Raw genomic sequence first — 13,582 nt, 5'->3', positions numbered from 1 at the left:
TCTTGTGAATGACTAATGGAGCAGCAGCAGCTGTTGCTGCTGCTGCCAACAGGAACTGATATCCTATCAGGACTGGTGAGTCACCAACCTGACTCTTTGTATTCATTTGAAAATGTCAAAAGAAATTAAAGAGGCATCACTACATTTCTGGGGTGCTAACTACACACCAGTGACTTAGAATCTTGTCATATTTTTACCCCTCTTTGGAATGAATACAGAGTATTGCTTTTAAATAACCTGCCTTTGGACAGCTAATTATATCTACCACTTAATTGTTTCAGTGCATCCTGTGAATTTAACTGTCTGAATTATAATCCTAAACTCTCATTCTGTGGCTATAAGCATCCAGTTACCCCTAGATGTGATTTTTGCCCAAAATATTCAACACTAATAATATTCACATTTTTACTCATCCTGTATATTAACAGAAAGTCAATATGCCAATTAACCCCAAAATGTGCTTTTCAAGGGCTGCAATTTTAAAATAAAACAAAAAACACCAGCACCTCTGTTTGGTTTTATATGCTCCATATAGGCCTTCCCTTTTGTGCATTCCAGGATAATCTTATGAGTTAATTGGATAATGCTAAGTGCTGTGGACAGCCAGCAAGTTCCTTGTGCTTCCAAGCAGAGAACAAAAGCATGATATAAAACCCTAAAGAGACAGGTAGGGAAGCGTCCTCAAATGCACTGCATGCGTAAATTCATTGCTGCTTTTAGACTATGTTGCTGCAGACTTGAGTCTTGCTTGACTGGTTCACAATATTTGTGCCACTTGCACCTTTTGCAGGGGAAGATGTGCTGGAGGTGAGCAGGTCGTGTTTCTACTGCTCCCTTCCCTGGAGGTGTAACAGAGGAAACTGGTCTAGCTTATGACAAGGAATCTACAGAACCTTGACGGGTGAATTTGCCGGGGGAAGAAAATGAATAAGTACATTCCCCAGATCCCTAGCCATGCCCTTCTCCAGCAAATGCTGCACACTTTTGAGGCTGCACTGGCTGGATTTGGATAAATCAGTGGTTGTAGGTGATTTGTACAGTTACAACCTTATTGTGCATGGACTTGCTGCTGCTGGGTACCCATAGCCCTGAATTTCTCTGATAGAAGCCAGCATATCAGAGTGGTGAATCTGGTCACAGGTCTCCAACCCTAGGCAGAGTGAATGGGAGTATGTTGGCCTAGCTAGTGCTGGCCCTTCCAGTGCTTGGAATGCAGAAGAATCCACTATCTAGCTCCTCAGGCAGGGATGTGGCAAGTGGAAGAATTAACATCTGGCCCAACACCATAATTTGAGTAACTATCTGTTAAGACTTACTCTGTGTATGTAAGGAAAATCCAGCTCACTCTGAAATGCTCATTACAAACCAGGTGCACAAATGATTGGCCTGGGAAGTTTGTGTTAGGGGAAATATACACTCCCTCTCCTTGTGGTATTCTCTGCACCAATCACTGGTCCCAGTCTTGGGCCTCCACATCACAACTTCAGACCCGGGGCTGGTAGAAAGTGGGTATCTTTCTCACTAACTCCTTTCTTCCTGCCAAAGAACGGCCACTTAACCACGTAATAGTCCATTTTATTTTGTTGACACCTGGCTGGGGCATTAGTTTATCTTTTGTCTCTGAAGAACTGTTTTGTGCCTGCTTTTTGAAACTTGGAGCAGGTCTCAGTAAAGTCATACAGTAGAATCTTATAACTTTACATACAATATTGGTACACATATTTTACCAGGACAATAATGTTCAGTTGATTATGAGTTTTCAGTTATACCTCTGTGACATTCCCCTCTGATGTTATCTGGACCAGTGATCTGCTAGGTCACTCCAATCTTTGACTCTGGGAGCCAGCCTTACCCTGCTCTTCTGTGAAAACCCCCACTCCTGGGCTGTTCACTCACAATCTCTGGCATGTAAGCTGCTCCTTGGATTGTGCAACCGAATGACACATGCCAATATCTCCGGTCCCAGACACAACCCTAGGAACCTCTGTCTTGCAGCATCCAGTTATGCCTGCTGGACGCTGCAAGCTTATATGAGTTTGTCAATTTAACAAAGAAATTGATATGTACCAGGCTTGTTATCCCAAGGAGAGTCTTTGACATGCTTCAAACCAAACACACTGCTTCAGGTAGAATAAACAGATTTATTAACTGTAGAGATAGATTTTAAGTGATTATAAGTCAAAACATAACAAGTCAGATTTGGTCAAATGAAATAAAAGCAAAACGCATTCTAAGCTGATCTTAACACTTTCAATGTCCTTACAAACTTAGATGCTTCTCACCACAGGCTGGCTGGTTGCTCTTCAGCCAGACTCTCTCCTTTGATCAGTGCTTCAGTCGCTTGGTGTGGTGTCTGTAGATGTATGTGGAAGAGAGAGGAAGAGCATGGCAAATGTCACTCCCTTCTATCATGTCCTTTCTTCCCTCTTGGCTTTGACACCCCACCCCCCCACCCTTCAGAGTCAGGTGAGCATTACCTCATCGCAGTTCCAAACTGACCAAAGGAAGGGGGGGTGACTCCCTCGGGAGTCTAACAGATTACTTTGTTGCTGCCTAGGCCAGTGCCCTTTGTTCTTGTGAGGCTGGGCTGGGTTTGTCCCATACCTGCCCTGATGAGGTGTGAACTGCCAAATAAGGAATTAAAATAATTATATGTTTGATATTTGTACAGTAGCTGATCTTCCAGGAAAATAATATAGCATAAAGATGAATATGTACTGTACTTTCATCCCTACAGACTCTGACATTGGTACTGGAGGAGGACTGCAAGTTTTCAAGTGACTAGTAATGGGATGTGGATTTTTTTCAACTCTAATTCAGATCCAATAGACGTAGTCAGTGGACAAAAGCTCTTATCAACTGCTTTCTGTCTGGCAACTATGTCCAAAATGTTCTCTCTCCAGTTTCTTTTGGAGAAGTGTCCACATCATTACTGATGCCCATTGGCATCCTTGGCAATCTCAGTAGAGAGGTCAATAGTCGAAGGACAGCAGTGACTGGACCATCCTTAGAGATCCCTTCAGAGTACAAATAAGGCAAATCGTTTGGCATTCAGCTTGCACTGTATCTCTTTGGTGGATAAACAGAGGCTTTGATCCAGCAAAGCACATGCTTAACTTTAGGAACCTGATTAGTCTATTCCCTTTTTAAAGTTATTTGCTGGATCAAGGCCTCAGTTTCCAATGTTATCAAACCAGTACAATGTGAAGGCAGTTCACTAAGCCTGGAACATTTTTAGAAGTTACTTGCTCTTTTGCTTCATGAAAATGTGGTCAAACTAAAGAAACTTCATGGAGAAGATTTGTTTATGCCACATTTGTACCTGACAGATTGTTTGCCATTTTCTCGATCACTTTTCTTGTACCTGACAGATTGTTTGCCATTTTCTCGATCACTTTTCAGAGGGTGGGGGTGCTCAGCATTTCTGAAAATCCGGCCCCTTTCAGGCATCTCAAACAAGGCACCCCAAAATCACTAGACACTTTTCAAAATGTAGTCCATATAGTCTCACTAGTTCCTTCTGTGGTCTTTTTTGTGTATTCTGCATCTGCTTTGGTTAGATTGCAAAGTCCCTTTGGTGCAGGGATTGTCCATCTTTTTGTCTTCTGCAATTACAGGCACGTTCCTGATGTTTAACAACAAACAAAAGTAATAAAATAATAATAATAATATAATATGTTTCTTCAGAGTACTGCAACAGCAAGTTAGACTCAAGAACATAAAATTCCTAATGGAAACAGTAATACAGTCCTATGATTAATTAATCTTATGAGTTGTTGCTAAAATACCTTTGAGAGAGCTAGAGCATTTTCAGATCACTGAAGAGCCTCTCTGTAACCAAAAGTAATTGTTTTCATTAAAGTGCTGTAGCTAATTGCTATCTCAACACTTTAATATCCGTACTAACGATCACATTTTGTGCCAATACTATACTGTGCCTGCTAATACCACTAACTGTTTTGTTGTCCTTTTAGTACTTTCTAAAATGGACTGAAAAACATACTGCAGTCAAGATGATGGCCTCGGTAATTCACTCACTAAATTGAACTGCATTCTCCAAATGAACTATCAAGTTGCCCTGCTATTCATCCAGCCATGTAAAATGGCTAGATATGTAAAATTACAGTGGGTAAAGCAAATGATCCGGTTAGTATGAGTTAACTATCACATATCTTAGAACACTAATTAGGGTATTTTAAAAATGGAACAGCATAAATCAGATCATTGTACTTCTTGAATGCTGGAGACACCTGTCTTCCAGCCTCCAGTCTTACTACACACCTCCTCCATATGGTCATCTCACAATAACTGTGTGTTCTCTTATGTGTTTTGTATGGAATCTTCCAATAATCCATTTACCAAAAGGATTCCTGTAAGCCTGTTGGAGGTGCTCAGATGGTCATATAAATATCTCGGAAGAAGAAGGGTTACCTCCTGTTCTCTGCTTCACTTGTGCAAAAGGATGGAGGGGGCAGAAGGAGTCTCTCTACGTCACATGCAAGCAGACAGGCAGAATATGTCCATGATATACAACAGTGTGCTCAGATATACACCTGGCTGATGTGCCTCAGTATGCCTGTGGGAATGTGGTCCACTGGAAAAGGGGTGTACACAGCTTTTCTGACAACTAGCAAGTAGCCTGTGATCAGCAGCAAGGGCTAGTTTGTAGTAGGTGAGAGGAGCAGTAAAGGGAGCATCTCATTCTCATTGCACTTCCACCAAGGGCAGGATTTAGCACTGCCCTAAGATGGTAGCATGCAACTCGTATGGACATCAATAGGAGATGCATGTGTGTATCCAATAGAACTATTCGGCCCTAAATGTTTATACACAATAAGTAATAAAACATTTGCGACTTGAAGTTTTCACTGGGGGAAAGAAACTCTGTAAACTACAACAGATTCATATTGTGTCTAATGTGAAGAAATTAAAGCAATTTTTAAAAGTGGGACGATGATAATTATTCATACATTTCTCTCTCTTCTCCTTCAATTCACTCCTTCAGGCCTTTTTTTTTTTCATGGCACCTTTTCAGCAAAGATATTTCCATGCCTGCCCACATCTGCTCTATTGACCCAGTTTGACGATGTGTTACACAAAACCACAGTCCCTGCCCAGAAGAGTTTGAAATCTCAGTTACTAAAGTGCATTGTTAGTGAAACGCCACTCTTGCACTTAAGTGCATCCATTGAAGCAACAAATGGGTATATGTGAGCATAGAATTTGGCCCAAGATAAATAATTAATAATCATTAGTGAATGCTTTTCTTAAAAAAAAAAAAAAATCGGACACAGGGCCAAATTCACAGTAACTCAAGTCAGTAGAGCTGCAGCAATTTACACCAGCAGAGAATTTCATCTACTGGCTACAAACAAAATTCCACATAAAGAAAAAGAGAATAAATACAAAAGCTAATGTTTTCAGAGTTCCTTTGGATCTATTAGTGCTTAATAGCTTTGAAAGTCAAGCTATTTTAATATACATATCTAAATATGGATGTAGGTGCCTAATTTTCAACACCCAAGGTTGAAAATTTTGACCAAAAGACATAACACCTAGATAGTGCTAATAAAATTCTTTAGGCCTTGTCTAGCGCCGTTCATCAGAGACCCTGAGTGCTTTGCAAATGTTGTTTAGTTAAGCCTCACAAAATCCTTGTGACGTACGTAAGATAGAGAAACTGTGGCAAATTGCTTTTAGTGGCTTGCCCGTGATAATATGACAAGTCAATGATAGAGAGGAGAATAGAATGCACATCATCTGATTCCCAGTCCAGTGCTCTAAACGCTAGAACACTTATTTCTCTATCTCATCTAGATATATGTTATCTACCCTACTTTTTCCTAATACCGGAAATACTTGTTGCTAAGTATAATAAAATAATTAGAATTATAAAAGTAGATGATTGATATTGTTTGGAACAGTGTGTTTTATTTTTTCTGAACACCTATTAAGGATTATTAAAGAAACTAATTCTCCCTTCATTTCCTTTTAAAATGAAAAACAGACTTAAAATAAAATAGCAAACTTTAGGTCTGACTTTGTATTCACAGTATGTGTAGGAGGACAAATAATCATAACTTGTTAGCCGCGTATGGAGCTAATAGATGAATTGTTCGTTCATCAAAAAGCACATGAAGGCTCATCCACTGAAGTATATAGCTCAATAGGCAAAATATGCAATAAAAATACATCCATGTTCAGAGGATAGAGAGAGCATTTTCACTAAGAAAGAATATTTAAAATAATTTGTTACTGATACTTGTGCTGTGACTATTTAATTGACCAATGAGTGAATGACATAGTACAACCAGAAATGTGTACTATAAAAGATGAACTACTAAATTGTGTATGTTTATTAGTAAAGTTCATGTAGATTGGATGGAGGGAACCATGCCTTTGACCATCATCTGAGAAAGAAGGAAAGAGCGGGGCGGGGGGGGGGAGTCAAGATTGTATTGAATGCTTGATTGCTTTTCAGACTCTTTCCATTAGGGATTCTGTCAATCAGCCTTGGAGAGACCATTCCTTCTGATGACATTAATGGACTTACTAAATAGTCCTTATCATGAGTCTGAATACATTTCTGTATTTGAGTGTAGCTCTGTGTTTTTAGGCTCAATCTTCCAATTTACTTGTAAAGAGGAAGGGAAATTGCTATGTATGAATAGTTAACTTCCTAGCTTGGAGCCAAGAGATGAGTAATGATGGCATAGATATTTATGGGAAAAATGGATTTATCAAAGATGAAAAAATTAATAAACAACTCTTTGACTAATTTTTTTTCATTTTTCAAAAAAGTTTTGAAACAATTTCTCCAAAAAATCCAAAATATTAAGTATTTTTTAAATTATTCCTTTCAAAATGATTGTAAAATTGCATTACAACCCAACATATTTTGTTCTGCTTTTACTATATTTCAGCACCCATCAATATTTTAGATTGAAAATTTGTGACACATTTCACCACTCCAGTTCTATCTGAAGCTAAGGATATTGGTCACTTCCTATTTCAGTTACAATTTCATACATCTGCATTTATCATAACCCAGATCAATCCAACAATTCTTCTCAACTCCATGCCTTACAATTTTCACTATTTTTGTTGCTAAATCCATCATGATGACAGAGTTGTCCTCTGGATAGGCACAGAGATAGGAACCTGGTAACCAAAGTTCTCTTCCTACATCCAACACTGCCTTGTGTCAGTATGGGCAGTTCACTTAATATCTCTGTATCTTGGTTTATCCATCTTGAAAGTGGGATAATAGCACATGCTATTATAAAGTGCTTTGTGATCTATAAATGAAAAGTGCTATATTTTTAATTAGTTTTTATATAATATCGGAATCTACTCAGCAAATACTGATTATCATTATCATAGCTTTAACATGCCTTTTGTGTAGGATGATGTCCATTTTTCAACATAAAATACTGCTCAGAAAAAAGTAGCCCAGCTCTGCATGACAGTTACAGACCATTAGATCAATGAAACTGGCAACCACCCAGAGGGAGGTTCATGAGTGCAGAAGACAGAACTTTCACAGGATTTAAACCTGGCTATGGAATCCATCTCCACAGGACATTAGCTTGACCATGGACTGGCACACTTTCAGAACTAAATGCAAAATTCATGGACTCATGGGCTCTTCAATTTAGCAGAGAAGGGTATAACATGATCCAATGGCTGAAAGTTGAAGCCAGACAAATTCAGATTCGAAATAAGGCATACATTTTTAATGGCGAGCGTAATTAACCATTAGACCAACTTATCAAGGGTTGTGGTGGATTCTCCATCACTGACAATTTTAAATTCAAGATTGGATGTTTTTCTATAAGATGTCCGCTATGAATTATTTTGGGGATGTTCTATGGCCTGTGTTATACAGGAGGTCAAACCAGATGATCACAATGTTCCCTTCTGCTCTTGGAATCTATGAATGATGCACTTTTTCCTCTCTAATTTATAGAAATAGCTTCAAAAGATCTGGACATTTCTTCTCATTGGTCATTGGACAATGTTCAACCAGACCACCTTCTCTGGACAATTAAGGTAATGCCCAATACAGCATGATGGACTAATGCTCTTGAAGTCTGCACATTTTGAGCAGCTCTTTTATTGGGAGCTTGCTTGAATGGGGTCCCAACTGCCTTCTGAATCATAATAAATCTAAACATTTTATTTTTGGACAGACACCGGGTAGATTTTGGGATGAATATCACTGAGTGGCATGTTTAGGTTTGCTGACAGCGAGTCTGAGATTGTCTAAATAGCCATAAAACTGTGGAACTTTCATAGCTCATTGCCTGTATTTTTTTTTCAGCAGAAAAAATCTGTGAAGGGTATGCAAAAGTTCTGTCTGTTGGATGTATAGTTTCTAAATAATAAAACTGCTGGTTTTAAACTAGGAATAATAATAATATAGCCATAGTATATATGTACAAATGAATTGGAATTTGGTCCCTTTTCTTCCTTTATGAGGGGAAAAAACATTTTTAAGTGAACCAGCAGTTCTAAGGTGTTTGCAGATACACAATGGTTTCCTGGTGTAACAAGATCTCTTATGGGAAACATTAAACACATTTAATCAGTCACATTTACAGCTCTTGCAACATGAATTATTAAACATCTCTAATGTTCTAGAATCACCATCCAAAAGGCAGGAACAAAGTTGCTCTTCAGATAATTGACACTGATTCAGGGCTCATCCTTCCCATTCTATACACTGGAGGCTTGGCACTTGATTGCTTCTATTAATTTGATAGTCTTGTAGTGCTGACTGAGTTAAATCTGACCTTAGGCACAGAAGAGGTGAGCAAATTCAAAGATGGACTGACCTTGCATAGTGTAGTAACACATTGGAGAGGCTACACAGGGTACAGTTCCCATGCACAACTGGCGGGGGAGGGATAACTCAGTGGCTTGAGCATTGGCCTGCTAAACCCAGGGTTGTGAGTTCAATCCTTGAGGGGGCCATTTAGGGATCAGGGGCAAAAATTGGGGATTGGTCCTGCTTTGAGCAGGGGGTTGGACTAGATGACCTCCTGAGGTCCCTTCCAACCCTGATATTCTATGATTCTATGAATTAATGGCCACAAATGAGTCATCCATATAAATTCCCCAATTCATTGATATGAAACTATAGACTTTCTCCTGAACTTCTTACCACAGCAAAATTCCTGCTGAAGTCTATGGAAGATTTGCCTGTGTAAGGATTGTAGAATGAGAGTTTACAACAGTTTATTTTCCTAAGATAATGATGATGCCACAAGACACAAGTGGCAGAGTGAAACCTATGGCTAGAGCACTGGACTGGGACTCAGAAGACCTGGATTCGATCCTGGCTCTGTCACTGCCCAGTTCGGCAAGTCATTTCACAGCTCTGTGATACTGACCTCCTTTTGTGTAAAAAGTTTTAAGATCTATAGATAAAAAAGTGCAATTTAAGAGCTGGGTGCTAGTAGTTTTCTTTCCTCTCACACAGTCCATGTGATACCAAACCAGACAGGATTATGTGGTAAATCAGCCTTTGCTATGGAAGAAACAAGAATTGATGTGCTAACATTATTTACATAAATACCTCTTTTCAAGAACAGTTTTTTCACAGGTGGAGTTCACTATGTAAACCAAGATTCATCACATCTAGAAGATGACGGGAGTGCCTCCTCTTCGCTGCCCGGGAAGTGTGGAGGCTCATCAGCCCATCCATCTATGCAGGTACTTTTATGACCCTTGTCACTGAGAGCCTCACAACCATTAATGGGTTTTATCCCCAGCAAGGGACGAACAGCATCTCTTTTCTGAGTGTAGGTCTACATTTGACCTGGGAGGTGTGATTCCCAGCTCACAGAGACGTACCCACGCTAGCTCTGCTTGAGCTGGTGCCTAAAAATAGGTATGTGCCACGCCAATATGGGCGGGAGCTTGGGCTAACCACATGAGTATGTACACAGGAAGTCAGGCTTGATTGTACTCAGGCAGCTAGATCAGTGGCCACCTGTGCCACTGTAGGACACGCTGCTGGTTTTCGGCACTAACTCAAACAGCTTGTGCAAGTACAGCTACAAAAACTGGGTATCACACTTCCCATCTCAAACGTGGACATACCCCTAGGCATCAGCACTTGTCTCTTAGTGTCCTTTCCCACAACTAGCGATTTCAGCAGTAGAACTCCCCCCCTCCTTCTGCACCTGCAGAAAGGACTTCCGCCAATGGGGAGACTCCGTTCTTGTCCTTACATCCAGGAAAATAGGGCAGGTTTGGGTACTAGCTGCTCAGCATTAGGGAGGCTTCAAAAACTTCTTCATAGCCAGAGAAAGACATTGCTTTAAAAAGAATGAAACCTAGTGTTGACTAACGCCTATAAGAAGGGTTGAGTGAGGTACAGCTCCAGGTACCTAAGATAGTGGCCACAAGCCTGATGAGGCATTAATCACAGGGGGAGGGGCTAGAAGGAGCCAATCAGCAGCCCATCTCTTCCAAACCAGCTAATAAGCAGCTGTAGAAGGCAGAACTTTTTGTCCTGCTCTCTTCCCATTGCGCTCTCTGCCCTCCTCAGAGGCACTATGTGCGCCCATGGGGGGCGGGGGGGGGGAAGCGTAGGGACATGTATTCAGAGGCTTTCAACCACCTCCCCTCACAGATGGACCACAGGGGGTGGGTGTCTGTATGCTTGGCCTTCTCTTCTGGGAAGGGAGCAGGGCATTATATTACAAATCCTGATTCAATTAAGCTACTTTTCCTGCAGTACCTAAAGCAGAACCAGTGCATTGTAATGGAGATTTCACTCTGCAATACCAGCAGCTCAGCAACTTTTACACAGCCTTCGTAGTAGTACTTTTGTTCCTGGGGACCTGTGGGTGTCTAGCAAAAAGTACCTACAGCAAGCCTTGACTCCTTTAAAAAAGAAAACGTGGCCAAAGTGAAAAAAAGTCCCCAGTAAATATCCCCAACAACCAAAAAAAAATTAAGCCAACATGCAAAGTACATACACTAGTTGAAGCCGCATATAAACAAATGCAAAACCAAACATTGTCTTGCCTTAAGGTTGGCTCTGCTGATAACTGCGATATGTGCAGGAGGAGAACATTCAACACTTGTCAGCTCTTGATAGCGAAGGCCCCGTATACCATTCTCTTTAGATTATATTGAAAGGCAATCAGTCACCCGTTTATTGGAAGTGGAATTTCTGCCCATTTTGGCTGAGGCTGATAGTATTGAATTACAAATATGAGACAATTCAGGCCCTTCATAGCCTGCAGGATGAGAAGATCCATGTGTAGCATATTCTTTTGCCTGCCTAGCCATTAAGTTATCTGGAACGTACAATCTAAAGAGCATTGTAGAGTCTTATATCCCAAGAGCAGAGTTTTAAACTCCATGCTTCTGGGAGGTCTGATTCGGCTAAATTTACTCATTAAAGTCAATGGGAGTTTTGCCTGAGTAAAGACAGTAAGTGTAGATATCTTATTTCATATAAAATAATAAGTGTGGTATTCAGTATAAGGTACAATATGCATTCTATTTGCATTATTAACAGCATGACTATTTGTCCCATAACATGCATAAGGAAAACATAAAAAAAAAAGTAAAATGAGAGCAGACACCATGTTGAGTATTAGAAACAGTGAAGCACTAAGATATATGTTATGAGATCTGGCGAGTTATTTTGGAGTGGCTCAGCCAAGCAGATATGATGAACCATGTGACATTCTCTTGTGCATTTTGGTAACTATAGCCTGTGAACTCAATTATAAACAACTGTTGCTTTACAAGATCCTGGGTTAAATACCATGGGATTACACTTGCTTTACCAAGATGTTCTTAAGCACTGTTCTCCTTGCAGTCTTGTTTTTATAATCATGCATATCATACCTGGGTTAGACTATTTTATTTAATACTTTCCTATTTTATTGCTGGTTTTTTTGGTGGTAAAGTGCAACTACTTTTTATGGATTTTTTTATTTGTTTTTTAGTGACAAAGGCTTTACACTGTATTTCCCAAGTAAATTAAACATTTATTGTATTTGCTTTCTGAAAATGGAAGAGTAGAAAACTTTGGTGAATCTTTTAAATGTTAAATCTACTTAAAACCTCAAAGATGCTCAGTTATACCATGCAGACCTATTATGTCATTCTCAACAACCCAACTGCTGTTCCTCAGCTATCATGAGTATAAGTTCAATGGGGCGAGGAGATATGAAAAGGAAACAAGGCCATGACTATTCCTGGAAAATCTCTCCATGGCTCCCTTTGTCAAGGACCTCCAGCACACCATCTTCACAAATGATGGAGAAAGGCAGAAGATGGGTGGCCAATTTCTCCCTTTGTTTCTGCTTCTGGATGTGTTTTCTCTGGTGGGAGCACAGTGCCCACAAGGATGTGTCCATATGTACGTATTTAAGAAACTGAAACTCCCTTTTATCAACTAGATTCATTATTATCATTCTTTTTTCCAGAAGATTAATTTAGATTCCCTTGTACAGAATCCTTTGGGGTCCTGTGTATGATAAGCGACATCAAAGAGCTTTCCTTTGACAAAGACCTTCACGAGCTTAGGGAGAACATAAATCCAACAAATTAAAAAATAAATCTGTTGCTTTGGCTGCAGCACAAATCATGTGACTTGACTTGTAAACAAATGTATATTGTCTTCTGGTAAAACAGTCAACTAATGGCCGAGGAGGAAACCTGTGAAACTCAGTTTCTCTGCAGGTAAAAATGTCCTCTCATGAGAAATGTAATGCCTTAAAGACATAATAATAAACTGAGTTACATACCCTTCTTATTTTTAAATAACTTTTGTGTTTCTAGTATTAAAAAGCCTGTGGGTAAAAAATACATTATCAAGAGTTGGTCTCTGCAGAAGATATTGAGTACTACTTACTACATGCTTGCTGAGTAACCTCTACTCCCGTGGTTCTCAACATATTTACTATTGTGGGCCGCACATGCAGCTCGCTATGTGTTGTGTGGGTTGCATCCACACAATATATATACTACCTGCATGGCCTGAGGATGTTACATGGGCTTCAGCTGTATGCTGATAGGGCCGCAAGTAGGCCACAGGTTGAGAACCACTGCTCTATTCCCTTCCAAAATCATTAGAATCTATCTGGTTTCAATGAAATTAGTAGAACAAACAGTGCTTAACAATGCTTGTACATATTGAGTCAGTGAAAAAGGGAATTAAAAATAATTCATTGAGCTCATTGCACAAATCTAAATGCAAGTTAAGGCTTAAAGGTCTGGGTGGGAGGCTATGCCTATGTAATTTTTAACACAAAGCAGAAACCAAGGTTGAAACTTGAAAGCAATTTTAATCAGCAAGTTCTTTAGCACCAGGATGCATTGTTCAGTTACCATCTAACAGAGTGGCCAAGCAATGAACCCCTCACTGTGCTGATCTTGTCCCTGCTGCCATAGCAACCTGTTGGTTCAGAATTGACTGCTCGCATCATGGCTAGAAGGGAGGCTGCAGCTCTGAGGAGTTCTGTTTAGCAAGCATCGATGGAGAAACAGAATAGACATTATTTTTATAAGCCACTGTGTGTCATCATTTAGAAAATGAAGCAAAAATCAA

The 13,582-nt window shown here is 39.9% G+C and overlaps 1 long non-coding RNA gene across 1 annotated transcript in view; it reads left to right on the top strand.

The window, feature by feature from the left end:
- The window catches only part of LOC311526735, a 36,188-nt gene extending 26,471 nt beyond the window's left edge, over positions 1–9,717 (top strand). The window contains exons 2-3 of the long non-coding RNA XR_014713117.1: positions 7,970–8,052; positions 9,608–9,717. This is a non-coding gene — a long non-coding RNA (uncharacterized lncRNA). The remainder of the gene's footprint in view (positions 1–7,969; positions 8,053–9,607) is intronic.
- The last annotated feature ends 3,865 nt before the right edge of the window (positions 9,718–13,582 follow it).

The sequence above is a fragment of the Lepidochelys olivacea genome (genome assembly GCF_965140295.1).
Source record: "Lepidochelys olivacea isolate rLepOli2 genome assembly, chromosome: 9".
Lineage (NCBI taxonomy): Eukaryota > Metazoa > Chordata > Testudines > Cheloniidae > Lepidochelys > Lepidochelys olivacea.
Note: the sequence above shows the minus strand (reverse complement) of the source record. Positions and strands in the feature narration are given on the sequence as shown.